A 17,745-nucleotide genomic window follows, 5' to 3' on the forward strand; every position below is an offset into this window, starting at 1 on the left:
GCATGTTGCAAGGAGGGACCAGTCCTTGGAGAAAGACATCATGTTTGGGAGGGTGGAGGGACAGCTTAGGAGGGGAATACACTCTATGAGGTGGATAGATTCAGTGACTGGAGAAATAGGAGTGGGTGCAATGGAGACAGTGAGATTGGCACAGGACAGAGAAGGGTTTAGGGCTGTTGTACATAGGGTTGCTATGAGTCGCAAGTGGCTCAATGGCACATAACAACAACAAACAAACAGTATCATATATATATATATGTATATGTGTATATATATGATATCTCTATTTATGATCTATCTATCTATCATCTATTTATCTATCTATCTATATCTATTGGGAGGATAGGAAGGGAAGAGAGAGGGGGAGAGAGACACACCTTTTTAGGTTTATTCTAATATTTTCCCTTTCCATTTTTCAGATGTGCATGCTTAGATACACTGCCCAGGCAGAGGCATATCTAGTGCATGGCAGGTATGGAATGTGACCTGATGATGCTTGAAGCAAGAAGGCATCACTGAACAGATTCTACTGTCGCAGTCTCATTGCCAGCCGAGAGCTGAGTGGGATCATTCACCAAGCTAAAGTGGTGGTGGTGTGCCATCGGGTCAGAACGACCCCGTAGCTGACCCTCCAGTGGGTTTTCAGAGGCAGTAAATTGCACAGAGGAGATTGCCTATCTTTCTCCTGAGAAGTAACAGCTAAGCTACCAATGCTCCCTTGAGTTAAAATGAATCCTTGCATATTTATTTACCTACTTGCATAATACTTAACCAGGGGTTAAGAAGGAGCATTGTTGGCATAGCTGGTTAAGAGAGGCAGCGTACTCAGTGGAAGATCACTTAGGAGGTGATTCTGACTTGACATCAATGCGAGAAAGAGAGAGAGGGAGGGAGGCAGGTGGGAGAGGGGCAAAGAGAGAGAGAAAAAAAGGATGGTTAGAGGGGAAGATAGATGATAGATAGATAGATAGATAGATAGATAGATAGATAGATAGATAGATGGTTGGCGAAGGGAGGGAAAGGGTAACAGAGATAGTTTTTTAATATTTATTCTATCTTTCCCCATTTTTCAGATGCTCAAGCCTAGATCAACTGCCAGGCAGAGCAGCTCTAGTGCATGGCAGGTCTGGAGTGTGACCTGATGGCGCGAGAACCTAAGGCACCACTGAACGGTTTCTACTGTCACAGTTCCCACTGTCAGCTGAGAGGGATCATTCACCAAGTTAAAACGGTGGTGGTGGCTTGACAGTTTGTGAACATACCAGCGCTCTACTCAAGAAAGGAAAGGAAGTCTATATCCATACAGATTACAGTCTTGGAAACTCTATGGGGTAGTTCTGCTCTGTCCTGTGAGGGTCCCTGTGAGCCTGCGTTGCCTCCATGGTTCGGGATAAGAGAGATCTCATGATGTCTTCTGAGTGTAGAAAGACAAGAAGTTGGTTAAACCTAACACATCACATTGCATACATCGCAGACCAATTTTTGCTAGTGAACTCGAGAAAAATGTGGTTGTATTTTTCATGAAGTGCCATAATGTGTTAAATAAATGATTAATTAGCTTGATCAACTCAGTTGTTTCGTGTGGGTGTGTGTATGTGTGTGCATATACGCGCATGGTAGCTGAGACTGTGGTCAAGTTATCAAAAGTTTCACCACTTGTCTGTCACTTTGCCACATTGTGGTGGCTTATGTGTTACTGTGATGCTGGAAGTCCCTGGTATTTCAGATATCTGCAAGGTCACGCTTACAACAACCCTTGCTGTAACACAGATTAGAGCGGAGTTTCCAGACTAAAACTGAGAAACAGGACTGGACATGGTCATCTGATCTTAGAGGCCCCCGGGAATTCTACATATAGCAGTGGAACATCGTCCACCGTGGTGCCAGGAGATGAGCCTCTCGGGTGGGACGACGGTCACAATGCACCGGAGGAAGATCTGCTTCCTCGAGAGTCTGTCTTAGTGGCGTGGAGGGACTGAAGCTTTCACCCAATGAATGACCGTCGTCTGGTGAGGCAGCAAGACTCGAAGTGAGGAAAACAGCCTCTAGCCGCTGCTAAAAACTCAACATAGACTGTACAAGGTATGAAATCTAGGAAAACTGAAATTTGTCAAAAAGGAAATGCATTGTATAAAGATGGACTTCTTAGGCATTACAGAGCTGAGATGGATTTATGTTGGCTGTTTAGAATTGGATAACCCTATGATTTAGTATGTTGGGAACAAGTTAAAGAGAAGTAAAGTCACATTGATTGTCTGAAGGAGGATTTTAAGATCTATTATAAGTAAAATGCTGTCAGTGATGGGGTAATATCAATGAACATCCAAGGAAGGCCTATTAACACAGCTATTCAAATATACACACCAAAGATCTGGGTATATGTGTCTATATACATAGAGCCAAAGATGAAGAAATTGACATTTTTTCCTGACTTCTAACATACAATCATAGGTTAAAGCTGACATGGATCTCAATAGGCTAAGACCGGTTACTGAGAGGGAAACTATAGGGGAGCTTCTTTATTCCTTGCCTTTTCCAGTTATCATTATGTTATATGAGAGACTCAGAACTCACCTTCCAGTGGGTTTTCAGAGGCACAAATTGCACTGGAAGAGATTACTTGCCTTTCTTCCGTGGAGTGTTGTTGTTGTTATGTGCCATCGAGTCGCTTGCGACTCATAGCGACCCTATGTACAACAGCTCTAAACTCTGCTCTGTCCTGTGCCAATTGCACTGTCTCTGACACTCCCATCCCGATTATCCCAGTCACTGAATCAATCCACCTCATAGAGGGCCTTCCCCTCCTGCGCCGTCCCTCCACCCTCCCAAGCATGAGGTCCTTCTCCAAGGACCGGTCTCTCCTCACAACATGTCCAAAGTATGTTAGACGGAGCCTCAGAATCCTTGCCTCCAAGGAGCTGCCCGGTTTAACCCTCACCAGAATGAATCTGTTTGTTTTCCTGGCAGTCCATGGTACTCTCAATACTCTTCTCCAGCACCACAGCTCAAGGGCATCAATTCTCCTTCTATCCTCCTGGGTCATTGTCCAACTCTCTGATGCAGAACAAGTGATTGCGAAGACCATGGCCTGTATCAAACGCACCTTAGTCTCTAGGGAGACACCGTTGCTCTTTAGTAGCTGATGGATTTGAACCCTATGCCTTTGAGTTGACAGCACAAGTCTTTACCACTAAGCCACCAGAGCTCCTTTAATCAACCACGTTGTTGTTAGGTGCGATCAAGTTGACTCTAATGCTCAGAGACCCTATGAACAGATCCATGAAGCAACAAAAGACGATGGAAGGAGTACACTGTACCTGAAAGAATAGATCTGAACCTAGTCCTCTCCTGTGTCCTCCTCACCATCTCTGATATGTTTGAGTCCCATTGTGACAGTCACTGTGTCAATCTGTCTTGTGGAGGGTCTTCTTTGCTTTCTCTGACCCCCCACTTTTCTCAGGGTGACATCTCTTTCCAGGATTGGCCCAACATGCCCGAAGTATGTGAGAGGAGGTTTCACCATCCTTGCCTTCAAGGAGGCCCTTGGTCACTCTTCCTCTAAGACAGGATTGAAGAATGACAAGTGTTGCCAGTTCCCATAGGCCACTCAGATTCCTCAGCTCCCAGTTCCTCTTTATGAAGCATTGTTGCAGCTCTCTGATCTTTCTTCTCTTCAACTGGTTTCCCTCAAGTTACAGCTGGGACTCGTTTTATTCCTTTAAATGTCCATGAGCTTAGATTTTGCTCACCTGGGTGATCCAGGCTACCACTCTATCTCAAGACTCTTACCCACACCTTCAGAACCTGTCAAGCAGTGCAACGTAGTTATAGGTTCCAAAGTATTTTGCACAGTTATGTCTGTTTTCACACTTTATATGAAGGGAAAGAAATGGTTTTGATATTTTGTGATTTATTTTTTCATTTAATATTGAATTTTTGGCATATCCAGGTTGACCTGGTGGCAGAAATGAGGCTGGAAACAGAATGACATAATTCTGTACAATGACTTATTCATTGCAAATACCTTTTATAAGAAGCACAAATGGCAACTGTACACATAGATCTCACCTGACAGCCTGCACAGGAATAGGATTAATTACGTACGTGGGAAAAATCATTGGAGAAGCTCAGTATCAGCTGTGAAAACTACACCAGGTGCCGATGATGAACTGATCGTCAACTACTTGTACACAATTTCAAACTGAAGCTAAAGAAAACAAATCTGTAAGAAACAAAGTTTGACCCTGAGCATATCCCTCCTGAATTTAAAGACCATCTCAGGAACAGGTTTGAAGACTTAAAGACTAATGAGCGAAGACCAGATGAGCTATGGGAGGATATCAAGAATATCATCCAGGAAGTATGCAAAAGGTCGTTACAAAGACGGAGGAAGGAGAAAAACCCCAAATGGATGTCAGAATATGCTGAATATCACACTTGAGTACCAAGAAGCCAAAGCAAAGGGAAGAAATCAAGATGTGAAGGAGCTGAACAGCAGATTTCAAATGGCATCATGGCAAGAAAAATCAAAGTTGTATAATGAAATTGCAAAGAGCTGGAGTTGGAAAATCAAAAGGAATGAATTCGCTCAGCTGAATTTCTTAAGCTGAAGGAACTGAAGAACCAATTCAAACCTTGAGTTGTAATACAGAAACTGTGGGCAGAATGTTTGTTGAAAGATCATGAAGCAACAAAAGAAGATGGAAGGAGTACACTGTACCAGAAAGAATAGGCTGACACAGATTCATTTCATGAAACAACATATGATCAAGAGCCTATGGTCACAAAGGAGGAAGTTCAATCTGCTCTGAAGGAATTGGCAAAAATAAGGCCCTAGGAATTGATGGTATACCAATTGACACATTTCAACAAACTGATACTGTCCTGGACATACTCACTAGGTTGTACCGAGAAATCTAGAGGACAAGCATCTGGGAAACTGACTGAAGTGATCCATATTTATTCTAATTTTAAAAAAAAATTAACCCAACAGAGTGTGTAAATTATTAAACAATATCATTAATATCACATGCTAGCAAGATTCTGCCGAAAATGATCCAAAAATGACTGGAACAGAACATCAACAGAGAACTGCCAGATGTGCAGGCTGGGTTTAGAAGAGGCCATGGCATTAGGGACATTATGGCCAATGTTAAATGGATTTTACCTGAAAGCAAAGAGGAATGTCTATTTGTGTTTCATTGACCATGCAAAGGCATTTGACTGCGTGGATCACAACAAACTGGCTAACTCTGAGAAGAATGGGAATCCCAGAACACTTGATTGTGCTTATATTAAACCTGTACTTTGACAGTTGTCAGAACAGTGAACAGAACAATGAAACACTGTATGGTTCTAAATCTGAAAAGGTGTTTGCTGTGGATGCATCCATCTCTATGCGTTTTCAATTTATATGCAGAACAGATCTTCTGGGCTCTATGAGGAGGTGTGTGGCATCAAGATTGGAGGAAGACTCATCAACAACCTGCATTAAACAGATGAACAATCTTGCTTGCTGAGACTGAAGAGGACCTGAGTCATTTGCTGCATATGGATTGAATGAAGCTCAACATCAAGAAAACAAAGATCCTCACCATAGAGCCTAATGTCAGGTTCATGGTAGATGGTGAAGAGATTGAGACTGTGAATAGCTTTAGTTTATTTGGCTCTCTCTCAGTCAGCACTCTTGGTACCAGCAGCCAGGAAATCAAAAGATGAATGGCATTGGGAATATCTGCCATCAGAGACCTCTCCAGAGTACCAAAGAGCAATGATGTAAGTCTTGAGACTAAGGTGTGCCTGATTTAGGCCATGGTCTTCACAATTACTTGCTATGCATCAGAAAGCTGGACAATGACTAGGGATGATAGAAGGAGAATTGATGCTTTTGAGCTGTGATGCTGGAGAAGAGTATTGAATATACCATGGACTGCTAAGAGACCAAACAGATTCTTCCTTGAGTGGGTGAAAACAGGCTATTCCTTGGAGGCAAGGTTTTTGAAACTCCTTCCGACATACTTTGGCCATGTTACAAGGAGGGAAGTCCTTGGAGAGGGGCACCATGCTTGGAATTGTGGAGAAGACAGCACAAGAGAGGAAGACCCTGGATGAAATGGATTGACTCAGTGACTGGGGTAATGCGGATAGGTGTGTCAGGGATGATAATATTGGCACAGGATAAAGCAGGGTTCAGAGCTGTTGTATATATGATCTCTGTGAGTCACAGGCAACCTGATGACACATAACAACAACAACAACATGTTGATTTATAAATGTCAGCTTATTTTCATTATTTCGTAGTACTCTGTGGTATGAATATGTGACCACTTACGTATCTTGTCCACTGTTAATAGAAATTTCAGTGGTTTCAAGTTTTGGGCTATTAAAAACTTTGCTGATAAGAGCATTCCTATAAATGTCCTATGAGTCATGTGAGCAACATTTCTTTAGGGTTATATGTAGATGTGGAATTAAAGATGTCATTTCATTTATTTCTGTTTCTCTTTAGAAGTTAGTTGCCAGTCTCTGTACCATTTTCCTTTATATTACCTACCTGTTCAAGTCTGGATTTTTTGTGATCTCTTCTTTGAATTTTACTGTAATCTTGTGTATTTATTTTCATTCTTTCTTATTGTTTTTGTTTATGAAATTGTGATTTGAGTGAAGATTTATAGGGTATACATATTCTTTTGTACCATTGATTGTGGTTCCCACCATGTAACATCACTCCTTGTACCTTGCCCCTGTTTTTGTATTTTCATTCCTCTGTCTCTTATGCCTTCTTGGTTTCTGAAATTTGTCCATGGGCAAGTGCTGCCCCTTTGACATTGAGAGCTTGATTGTCCCAACGAATGTTTATCTTCCTCATGTTACAATTCACCTTACAGACTAGTCTATATTCTGGCTGAAACGGAGTCACAGGAGTGACTTCAGTTCTAGCCACAGAGTAACTGTGGTCTTCAGACGTCCACCAGTGGCTCTTTTTATTAGACCTTTGAAAATGGCCTTTAAAAAATTTTTTTTTGAGTTGTGTTCCTGTGTGGATTTTTCTTGTCGTTGTTTGTTTGTTGACATGTTTAGGATTCACTGAATTCATAGAATTGAGATTAAGGCATGCAATTTGTATATGTGCAGTCAAGATTTGACTTACGCAGCCAGCACCCCCAGGAAGACCGTCCTCAGTCATTCCTTACGTCATCTGACACACCGCCCTTCACTGGATCTGTGGCTGCTGGCAGTATCTGATCGGCCGTCTGCCTCTAAATATCAGATTATAATTTGTATAATATTTTTTTATTAGTGGAATCCCATAGTATGTGTGTTTGGGTTTTAAAAATCAGCATGTTTGACATTCGTTCACTGTGCTCCATGTTGATTAGTATCCCACTGAATATCACATTTTTATCCATTCATTTGTTAACAGATGTTATATTAATCTTTTTTTATTACCATGAACTCATGTCCCAGAAATTCATGTATAAATTTTTATTTATACATGTATTTTCATTTCTCTTGGGCCTGGATATAGATTTTACTGGGACAAGTAGTATATACTTAAAATAACGCTTAACATTTTGCATGGTAACTGACAATGTATGAAGCTTCCATTTGCTCAAAATTATTCTTGATTCTTGGTATTATATCTATTTAGTTTCAGGTCTTTTCCTTTGCTGTATGTGTAACATTTCATGGTGGTTGGTGGTTTTAATTTGACTTTGATCTTGGATATCTTTTAAAGTATTGTATTTTGGGTATCTTTAATATAGAAATGTTCATTCAATATTTTTGCTCACATTTTATTGAATATGTTTTTATTTTTCATGTGTCTTTTAATATGTTTGATCTATAAATCCTTTAGCATGTAGTTATGTTGTCATATGCCATAGAATCAGAATTGACCTATAAGGGACCCTCCAGCTGGTTTTCAGAGGTAGTAAAATGTACAGAAGGAGACTGCTTATTCTCCTTCTGTGGAGCAGCTGGTGGATTCGAACCAAGCACCTTTGGGATTGCAGCACAGCTTCTTACCATTAGGCCACCAGAACTCCCTATATATTATGAACATTTTCTCTCAGTGACTTGAGTGCTCGTTTTCTTTGTTGTGTACCGTCGAGTCGGAATGGACCAATCCACCGGCAGGTTTTCAGAGGCAGTTAATTGCATGAGGGCAGATGGCCCAGCCTTCTCTATTGGAGCAGCTGGTGGGTTCTAACTGCGGGCCTTTGGGATTGAAAGAAGCGCAGCTTCTTGCCACGGGGCCATTTCGTTATAGTCTATTTTAAAGATCAGAAGAACTAAAACAAAAGAAAATGTATGTTATCTTTTATGATTCCTTACGTAGTAGTTACAAATTTCAATGGAGCGCTCAGACTAAGAGAAATTCAGAAGCAGAACTGGCCATACATTTCTGAAATAATAACTCATCTCAACTTATTGCCTTTGAGTCAGAATCTACCATAGCTGACCCTCCATGGGCTTTCTGAGGCTTAAATTGGGCTCTGGGGGTTTGTTGGTGTTGTTGATTGCCTTTGAGTCGAGCATGACTCATAGCGACCCTATGAACAAAAGGCTTGAAGCCCCTCTACAACTATTGACATTTATCCAAGTTCATAGAGTTTCTGGAGGTATGTTGTTTAGTAAGTGGATGCCTGTGCTAGGATGTTGTTGTTGTTGTTGTTATGTGCCGTCGAGTCGCTTGCGACTCATAGTGACCCTATGTACAACAGCCCTAAACTCTGCTCTGTCCTGTGCCAATCTCACTGTCTCTGACACTCCCATCCCAATTATGCCAGTCACTGTGCTAGGATAGGAGGTTCAAATCCATCATCAGCTGTTCTGTGAGAGAAAGACGGGCAATATCTTCCCATGTGATTTACTGCCTCTGAAAATCCACTGGAGAATTAATGAGTCTGACCTACTCACAAGACATAAAAACAACTATAATACTAAAGGTAGCACACAAAATTACCTGTCTCCAGCAACAAATTGCACAAGAAAAAAAAATTACCTGTCTCCTGTAGTGACTGCTGGATTCGATCACCAGAGAGGTATGATCTTAAGTTGGCTGAGTAACGCCCTGCAGACTACTTTACTAGGGCTCCCTTGAAAATAGTGGTCCTTTGAAAACCCTGTGAGTAGTTATAGTATAAGGATCATTTTTCTCTTTTTAAATGAACTTTTGCTTTTTTGTGTGTATGATAACCTTGAAATCATCCCGTAATGCTTTTGGTCTTCCATCATTAATGTTCAACCTATTTTTTGAGATGCTCTTGTGGCCTGGTGCGTAAGAAATTGTGCGGTTCACTCAAAACAGGTGGTGCTGACCTACCAACTGCTATTCAGGCGAATGATGGGTAATCTCCTTCCATTGAATTCCCAGCCTCTGAAAACTCGTGGGAGGGTCAGCTCTGAGTTGAGACCAGCTCTACAATATCTAGCACCAACAGCAACTCCTGAGCAACAGTCCTGAAGGTAGTAGAACTTTGGTTTTTGAGCACTTGTTTAATTTTCTTCAGTTTTAACTTGAACTTGCATGTGAGCAATTGAAGGCTTGTCCTGTCAATGAGACCAGTTGTTCCCTGGTCTCATTCTGACTGGTCATAGTGCATTTCTTTACTGTTTTTTTCTCACAGATGCAGTCGCTGTAATTCTTGTGTAATCCACCAGAGGAGGTCCATGTGTATAGTCACCATTTATACTGTTGGAAAAAGATATTTGCAGCAAATAGTTCATTGCTCTTAAATAATTCTATCATGTGATATGTAGCATAATATTTATCACCGAAGTCATGTTTTCCAACTATTGATCCTTGTTCGTGTGGGCTCCAGTGTGTCAGGCATGGTGAGAGTGCCATAGGGTGATGCAGGATTCAAACGCATTGTTCATAGGGTCGCCGTGAGTCGTAGGAGACGCAGCAACACCTGATAATAACATTACCAATAATTACCACTCTGATTGCAGGTTTGATTTCACATTGCAAAAGTTAGTAGAAATCTTAAATTTCCTCCTCGTTGGCATTAGTGCTTGGTGCATGAATTTAAACTAGAGTTTATTATCTTCTTATGTGTATGGATAGTTTCCTATCACTGACAGTGTGGTACTTCTGGGTATTTCTTAAAATCATCTTTTTTGGCAGTGCATACAATGCGTTTAATTTGTCATTCATAGCAGTAAAGCATATGACTTATTGATTCATAATGACCAATGTCAGTAGTTTTCAGCTAATGTTAGAGATATCTTTAGACATTCCACTTACTTTTTTATCAACCCTGTTTCTGCAATCCATACCTCAAATATTCCATGTTCTAATAATTAATAACTATTTAAAGCTGTTGCCTTTTATTTTGACTCATGCCAAATTAAAAAAATGAAGTCCCTTTATTGGTTGAAAGTTTCTCTCTCTGCATATTATTAAGGATGGCTCCACTTTGAGGAGGTATCTTTTACCCATTGTATTCTGAATGGCTTCCAGCCCAACGGCCTCATCTTCTGGCACTGTTATCGCACAATGTATCCATGCTATCCCCAATCCTTAGAATTTCCACTGGCCATATTTTTTTTTCTTGCTAGTCTGTCTTAGTTTGGAAGCTCTCTTAAAAATCTACTCACATGAATGATCTTAGGAAGCACTGGTGGCTTGGTGGGAAGGAGTTGTGCTGACAAACCAAAGGTATGCAGTTTGAATCGACCAGTTGCTCTGAGGGAGAAAGATGGACGATCCTTTACAGCCTCTGAAAAACCCACTGGTGGGGCCGCTTTAAGTCGGTTCTCACTTTCCAGTCAATAGTGGCGACAACATTCTATTTAAGAAATTTCTATCTTAGCTCTCTCTGTAAAGATATACTTTTGTAATTTCTTCTAAGAATTGTCAATTATCTGGGGTTTTTCCCCTCTTCCTGTGTTTACTTGTTCAGTGTATTTGAGCTCATATTTTATTTTTTCCATCTCCTCTAATCTGTGATGCCACTTGCATCATAAAAATTTTTATATTCTTGTTCAGTATGAAAATGTTTTAGTGACTGTATTAAAAAGAAATCTAAATACCGTATTTGTTGTTCATAATTTGATGTCTTGATTATTATTTATACATTTATTTTCTTCATATGCACTTTAGAATAAGCTTGTCAATTGTTGGCAAAGTCCTATATGAATGTTAATTGAAGTTACTCACATTTATAAACAAATTTTGGCAAGAACAAATATATGTCACACTGAATCCTCCTTCCCAGGGCATTGGCACATATCATCTGTTAGCAACATTCACTTGCTAAACAACATGCCTCTGGAAACTCTATGAACTTAGAGAAACATCAATAGTTACAGAAAGGCTTCAGAAAGGTCTTTGGTTCATAAGGTCACTATGAGCCGTGCTCAACTCAATGGCAATAAACAACAACAACAGCATTTATATTTAAAAATATTTTAAAATGTAATTTTATAGTTTCCTCAAGTTAAAAAAAAGCCCACATCGATATCAAGTCAATGCCAACTCACTGTGACCTTGTAGACCCCAGGGTAACGACCTCTGAGGTGTCCAGCACTGTGACTCTCTACGGAAGCAGACTACCATATTTTTCTCCAATGGAGTGAGAGGCAGGTGGATTTGAACTGTGATCTTTTGCTTAACACTGGAATGCTTCAACCACAGTGCCTCTCTAGCTCTATATTAGTTACGTAGGTGTTACTTATCTTTAAAAGGCAATTTTAAGATAATTTTGTACATTTCTTTCTATTGAAGCAGAGATTTTTCTTTTCTTTCCCACTTTCTTTTCAGTGTCCAGTATTGATAGGCATGTTACTGTGTGTGCTACATGTGCATCCAACTACTTCATGCACTTTAAAAATTATAACATTTTACCCAAAGAGTCTTATTCTTTTATACAGTTGGCACCAGCAGCCAGGAAATTAAAAGACGTATTGTGATCGGAAAGTCTGCTGTTAGAGACATCACCAAAGTACTGAAAAGCAATGGTGTCTCTCTGGATACCAAGGTGCGTCTGATACAGGCCACATGGTCTTTGCCATCACTTCTTATGCATCAGAGAGTTTGACAATGACTAAGGAGGATAGAAGGAGAATTGATGCCTTTCAGCTGTGGTGCTGGAGAAGAGTGTTGAGTATACCATGAACTGCTAAGAAAATGAACAGATTCATCCTGGAGAGGGTTAAACTGGGCTGCTCCTTGGAGGCAAGGATTCTGATGCTTCATCTGACATTCTTTGGACGTGTTGTAAGGAGGGAACTGTCATTGGAGAGGGACATCATGCTTGAGAGGGTGGAGGGACAGTGCAGGAGAGGAAGGCCCTCTATGAGGTGGACTGATTAAGTAATCTGGATGGGTGTGTCAGAGGTAGTGCGATTGACACAGGACAGAGCAGAGTTTAGGGCTGTTGTACATAGGGGCGCTATGAGTTGCAAGTGACTCAATGGCACATAACAACAACAAATAGACTAGAAAATACCTGACATAATAAGTGCAGAAGTAGTTTATGGTGTTATTAGTAGATTTATTGTAATTTTTCTCGCTAGATCATGAAATGCTGACAATGTTTTATTTTATGTTTATCTCTCATTGCTGTTATTTATTAGCTTTGAAGATCATAAATAATAATAAGAATGATTCTACAATTTCATAATAAAGTAGGATTTTTTTTTATGATGCTAACATACATTTTAAAAAATCAGGTTAAAGAAGTTCACTTTTATCTCTGATAGCCAGGAGTTATTAAACAGTTATAAATACAAATTAAATTTTGCAGAATGATTTCTTTACATGTATTGAATGCAATGTGTCTTTGTCCCCTGGCTATTTAGGAATTTCTTCTATGCTATATTAATATGCAAATTCCATTTCCATTCACTGCCATCCAGGGAGAGAAATCTGAAAGTGTATGTGATTTTAAGCTGAGTGAGCCCGTGTACAGTATATGCCCCAGTATACGCCTCTGGCTTTTCAACATTTCTTTCTGTCTGTCTTCTAACGCGCATAGTTCCAAGTAACATCATTAGTAACTTCAAAGAGCTCCTGTCTCGCATAATGCAATCATCTCCTGTAAAAACAAGGCACGTCTTCCCTCTGAAAGGTGTGCCACAAAGTCTCATCAGTTCCTGCATATATTTCTGCTTTATATTTATTCTTCCTTTAACTCATAACCCGGCAGCATCTCGAGACTCTTTAATCTGTGCCCTGAGATGTCAATTCCTCCACATCTTGTAGCAAAGCATAGACAACACTGGCAGTGGAAAATGAAAGGATTATTTAGGAATAATAACACAGCAGAGTAATGAAGACACACGGATCATCTCTGCAATCCTCATGCGGCTGCTGTTTATGAAGTCTTGCAAGCACTGCTTTGTCCACTGTACATTCCGTATTTTCTTTGTTTTCAGTCAACACCTTCAGTGCACACTTGGTTTTGTGTTTATCCTAACTGGGCACACGATTTAAGATTTATTCCTGAGAAATTGGAACTCTTGGTCATCCTGCCTGTGCTATCCCAATCCAAAACCTGCCGGCGTAGAGTAGCCTCTGACCCATTACAACCCTCTGTTTAATTTGTTATTCCTTTTGTTCTTGAGTACTCCAAAGTACTGAAGAGAAACGGTGTCACTCTGGAGACTAAGGTGTTTCTGATACAGGCTGTGGTCTTTGCAATCACTTGTTATGCATCAGATAGTTGTACAACGACTAGGAAGGATAGAAGGTGAATTGATGCCTTTGAGCTGTGGTGCTGGGGGAGAGTATTGAGTGTACCATGGACTGCTAGGAAAACAAACAGATTTGTCCTGGAAAGGGTTAAACCAGGCTGCTCCTTGGAGGCAAGGATTCTGGGGCTTCGTCTGACATACTTTGGACATGTTGCCAGGAGGGATGGGTCCTTGGAGAGGGACATCATGCTTGGGAGGGTGGAGGGACAGCGCAGGAGGGGAAGACCCTCTATGAGGTGGATTGATTCAGTGACTGGGGTAATCGGGATGGGTGTGTCGGAGGCAGTGCGATTGGCACAGGACAGAGAAGGGTTTAGGGCTGTTGCACATAGAGTCGCTATGAGTTGCAAGCGACTCGACGGCACATAAGAACAACGACAGCAAAAACAACAACTGTCATGTTGGAACTGACTTGGAGCTGACCCCTCAGTGGGCTCTCAGAGGTAAGTACATTGCATGTCTGGCTTTCTCCCATACAGCTGCTAATGGACTCAAACTGTGTGCCTTTGGGTTGGCACGGCAGGGCATTGCCAGTCTTTCTCCAGCAAGGTAATGGTGAATTTGAACAGTTGATCTTCTGAGGTTAGGAATCCAGCATTTTATGCACTAAGCCATCAGAACGAACTCTAGTGGCCTAGTGGATAATGAGTTTCCCTGACAACCCAAAGCAAAGGTGAGCAGTTTGAATACACCAGCAACTCACCAGGAGAAAGGTGGGCAATCTCCTCTGGTGGGAGTTACAGCCTCTGAACATCCAGTGAAGCATTAGATGTGAATTGGTTCAGACTCCACTGCACACAACACTGTGACCACCGCCGATCCAGCTTCATATACATTTGCATATCTTTAATCTTTGTTTTTGTCTTAGCCTGGTAGATGATGTGAAATTTATTCCTGACAAATTTGGATGCTTGGTGGTCCTGCCTGTACTGCTACAAACTAAAATCCCCTGTATCTATATCTGTATTTATTTCTATATCTATGGAGCTCTGGTGACCTAGTGGTAAGGGACTGCACTACCAAGCCAAAGACAAGTGGTTCAAAAGCACCGGCTGCTCTTCAGAAGAAAGATGGACAATTTCTTCCCATTTGATTTACTGACTCTGAAACCTTGCTTGAGAGTGTCAGCTATGAGTTTGTTTCAACTCACACAACATTACCTATTTCTCTATCTCTCTGTCATCTTCTATCTATCTAATCTATCTATCTATCTATCTATCTATCTATCTATCTATCATCTAATAGATCTATTACATCTGCAGAAAATGAAATTGAAGCTGAAGATAATTAAGCCCACAAAAACATAATCTTGGGTTTATCTCAGCTGAATTAAAAAAAGACACACCCCAAGAACAAGTTTGAGGTTGTTGTTGTGTTGTTGTTATGTGCCATTAAGTCACCTACAACTCATAGCAACCCTATGTACAACAGCCATAAACCCTGCTCTATTCTGTGCCAATCATATTGTCTCTGACACAACTACCCCCATTACCCCAGTCACTGAATCAATCCGTCTCATTGAGGGTCTTCCTCTCCTGCGCTGTCCTTTCACACTCCCAAGCATGACGTCCCTCTCCAAGTACTGGTCCTGCCTTGCAACATGTCCAGAGTATGTCAGACGAAGCTTCAGAGTCCTTGCCTCCAAGGAGCAGCCTATTTTAACCCTCTTCAGGATAAACCTATTCATTCTCTTAGCAATTCATGGTGTATTCAAACTCTTCTCCAACACCACAGCTCAGAGGCATCAAGTCTCCTTCTATCCTCCCTAATCATTGTCCAGCTTTCTGATGCATGACAAGTGATTGAAAAGAACATGGACTGTATCAGGAACACCTTAGTCTCCAGAGTGACATCATTGCTCTTCATTACTTTGGAGAGGTCTCTAACAGCAGACTTTCCCATCACAATATGTCTTTTAATTTCCTGGCTGTTGGTGCAAAAAGTGTTGATTATGGAGCCAAGCAAAGTAAAGCTGTGAACAATCTGAGTCTCTTTGCCATCTATCATGATGCTGCCAATTGACCCAGTGGTGAGAATCTTTGTTTTCTTAATGTTGAGCCTCAATCCATATTAAAGACTGCAGTCATTGACCTTCCGCAGGAAGCACTTCAGGTTCTCAGTTTCAGCAAGCAGAATTGTGTCATCTGCGTAATGCAGATTTTTGATAAGTCTCACTCCAATCCTGATGCGACTCTTCTCCTCATACAGCCCAGCCTCCCAGAGAATCTGTTCTGCAAATAGATTGAAAAGGTATGGAGATAGGACACATCCATGCTGTACACCTTTTCCAATTTTGAACTATTCAGTGTTTCCTTGCTCTGTTCTGACGACTGCCTCTTGGTCCAACTATAGGTTTTGCATTAGCACGATCAAGTGTTCTGGGATTCCCATTCTTCTCAGAGTCAGACAATGTTGTGATCCTCACAAACGCCTTTGCATCATCAATGAAACACAGACATTCCTCTGGGACTCCCTGCTTTCAGCCAAGATCCATTTAATATTAGATACTATATCCCTAGTACCATGACCCCATCTAAAATCAGCCTGCACTTCTGGCAGTTCTCTGCTGATGTGCTGTTCCAGTCATTTTTGGATAATCTTTAGTAGAGTCTTGCTTGCATGTGATATTAATGATACTGTTTGATAAGAACCTTGCCCAAATTTTAAATTCGTAAGGTCAATAAGTTATTAATGTGGTTTGAAGTAATTATGAGTTGGGATGGCTTGTTAGGACATACTTGATCAGCTGCCATTGGCTTATAACCAGGCATAGTTCCATACACTCATCTGACTCAGTTGAATCTAGTTCTAGATTTTTCAGTGCATCAACATCACTTAAATATGTCTGCCTGTGAGTCACTTGGCAATTGCATTAGTACAAGGAACTTGTATGCAGCATTTGTTGTCTCCAAAGGCCAGAGATCACTAAATATAACCATCTCTGAGTGATAGGGAAAGCAAGATGACAAACATATGCTTCATGTGGGTCCTGATGGGAATATATTCATTCACTCTTTCAATAAGAATATTTTACATAAACATATAAAATATAATATGCTGTTGTTATTGTTGATTGCATTCAAATCAAGCACGACTCATAGTGACCCTATAACAAAAGGCCTGAAGCCCCTCTACAACTATTGACATATATCAGATTTCATAGAGTTTCTGGAGGCATGTTATTTGGGAAGTGGATGCCACTTCTGCTTCCAAACAATTAAATAATATAGTATTGTTGTTAATTGCCATCAAGTTGAGTTCGACTCATCGTGACTCTATGAACAAAAGACCTAATACCTTTCCATAGCTATTGTTGTTTCTCCAAGTTCATAGAGTTACCAGAGGCATGTAGTTTAGGAAGTGGATGCCACTCTTACTTCCCAACCTGTTTCACAACTGGGAGCTCCACCAAACACTGTCCACAATGGTATTTAATATCCTCAAGGCACAAGGTTCAGCATCATAGCAAAAGCACATTGACAAAGAGCGATGTGCAAAGTGAAAGAATGTTCCTCCAGATATAACAGCACTGGTCTCATTTAGCAGTGGTTAAGTGTTGTTGAGTCAAATATGACTCAGAGTAAGCTTTGCACAAAAGACCTGAACTCTGTTCTATTATTAACATCATTTCTGTACATTTATAAGAGAGTTTGTTGAGTTTCCAGAGGCATTTAGTTTAAGAAGTGGATAGGACTCCTGCTTCCCAACATGAATCAATCATCAATCTGGAAGCTCATCCAACCATTGTACATAATGGGTAACCATTACGGTATTTGCCACAACTATGGAATAGTAGTCAGCATCACAGCAACTCCAAGTTGATCTGTACAGCAAATAGAAAAATGATTTCTGTGTCTTTAAAAGAATATCCTTCTAAAATTAATAAATTTGGCCCAGGGGCCTTCCCTTGCCTGACTGCCACCAAGATGAGATTTCCACTGAGACGTCAGCCAGCCAACTTCCAGAGTGGAGGGAGATTCCAAGGCCCCAGGATAGCCCCTAATTAGTATAGTTTAGTGTAGTGTAGTGTAGTGTAGT

Source organism: Elephantulus edwardii, unplaced genomic scaffold, assembly GCF_000299155.1.
Source record: "Elephantulus edwardii isolate Elephantulus edwardi_28Jun2011 unplaced genomic scaffold, EleEdw1.0 scaffold00024, whole genome shotgun sequence".
Taxonomy (NCBI): Eukaryota; Metazoa; Chordata; class Mammalia; order Macroscelidea; family Macroscelididae; genus Elephantulus; species Elephantulus edwardii.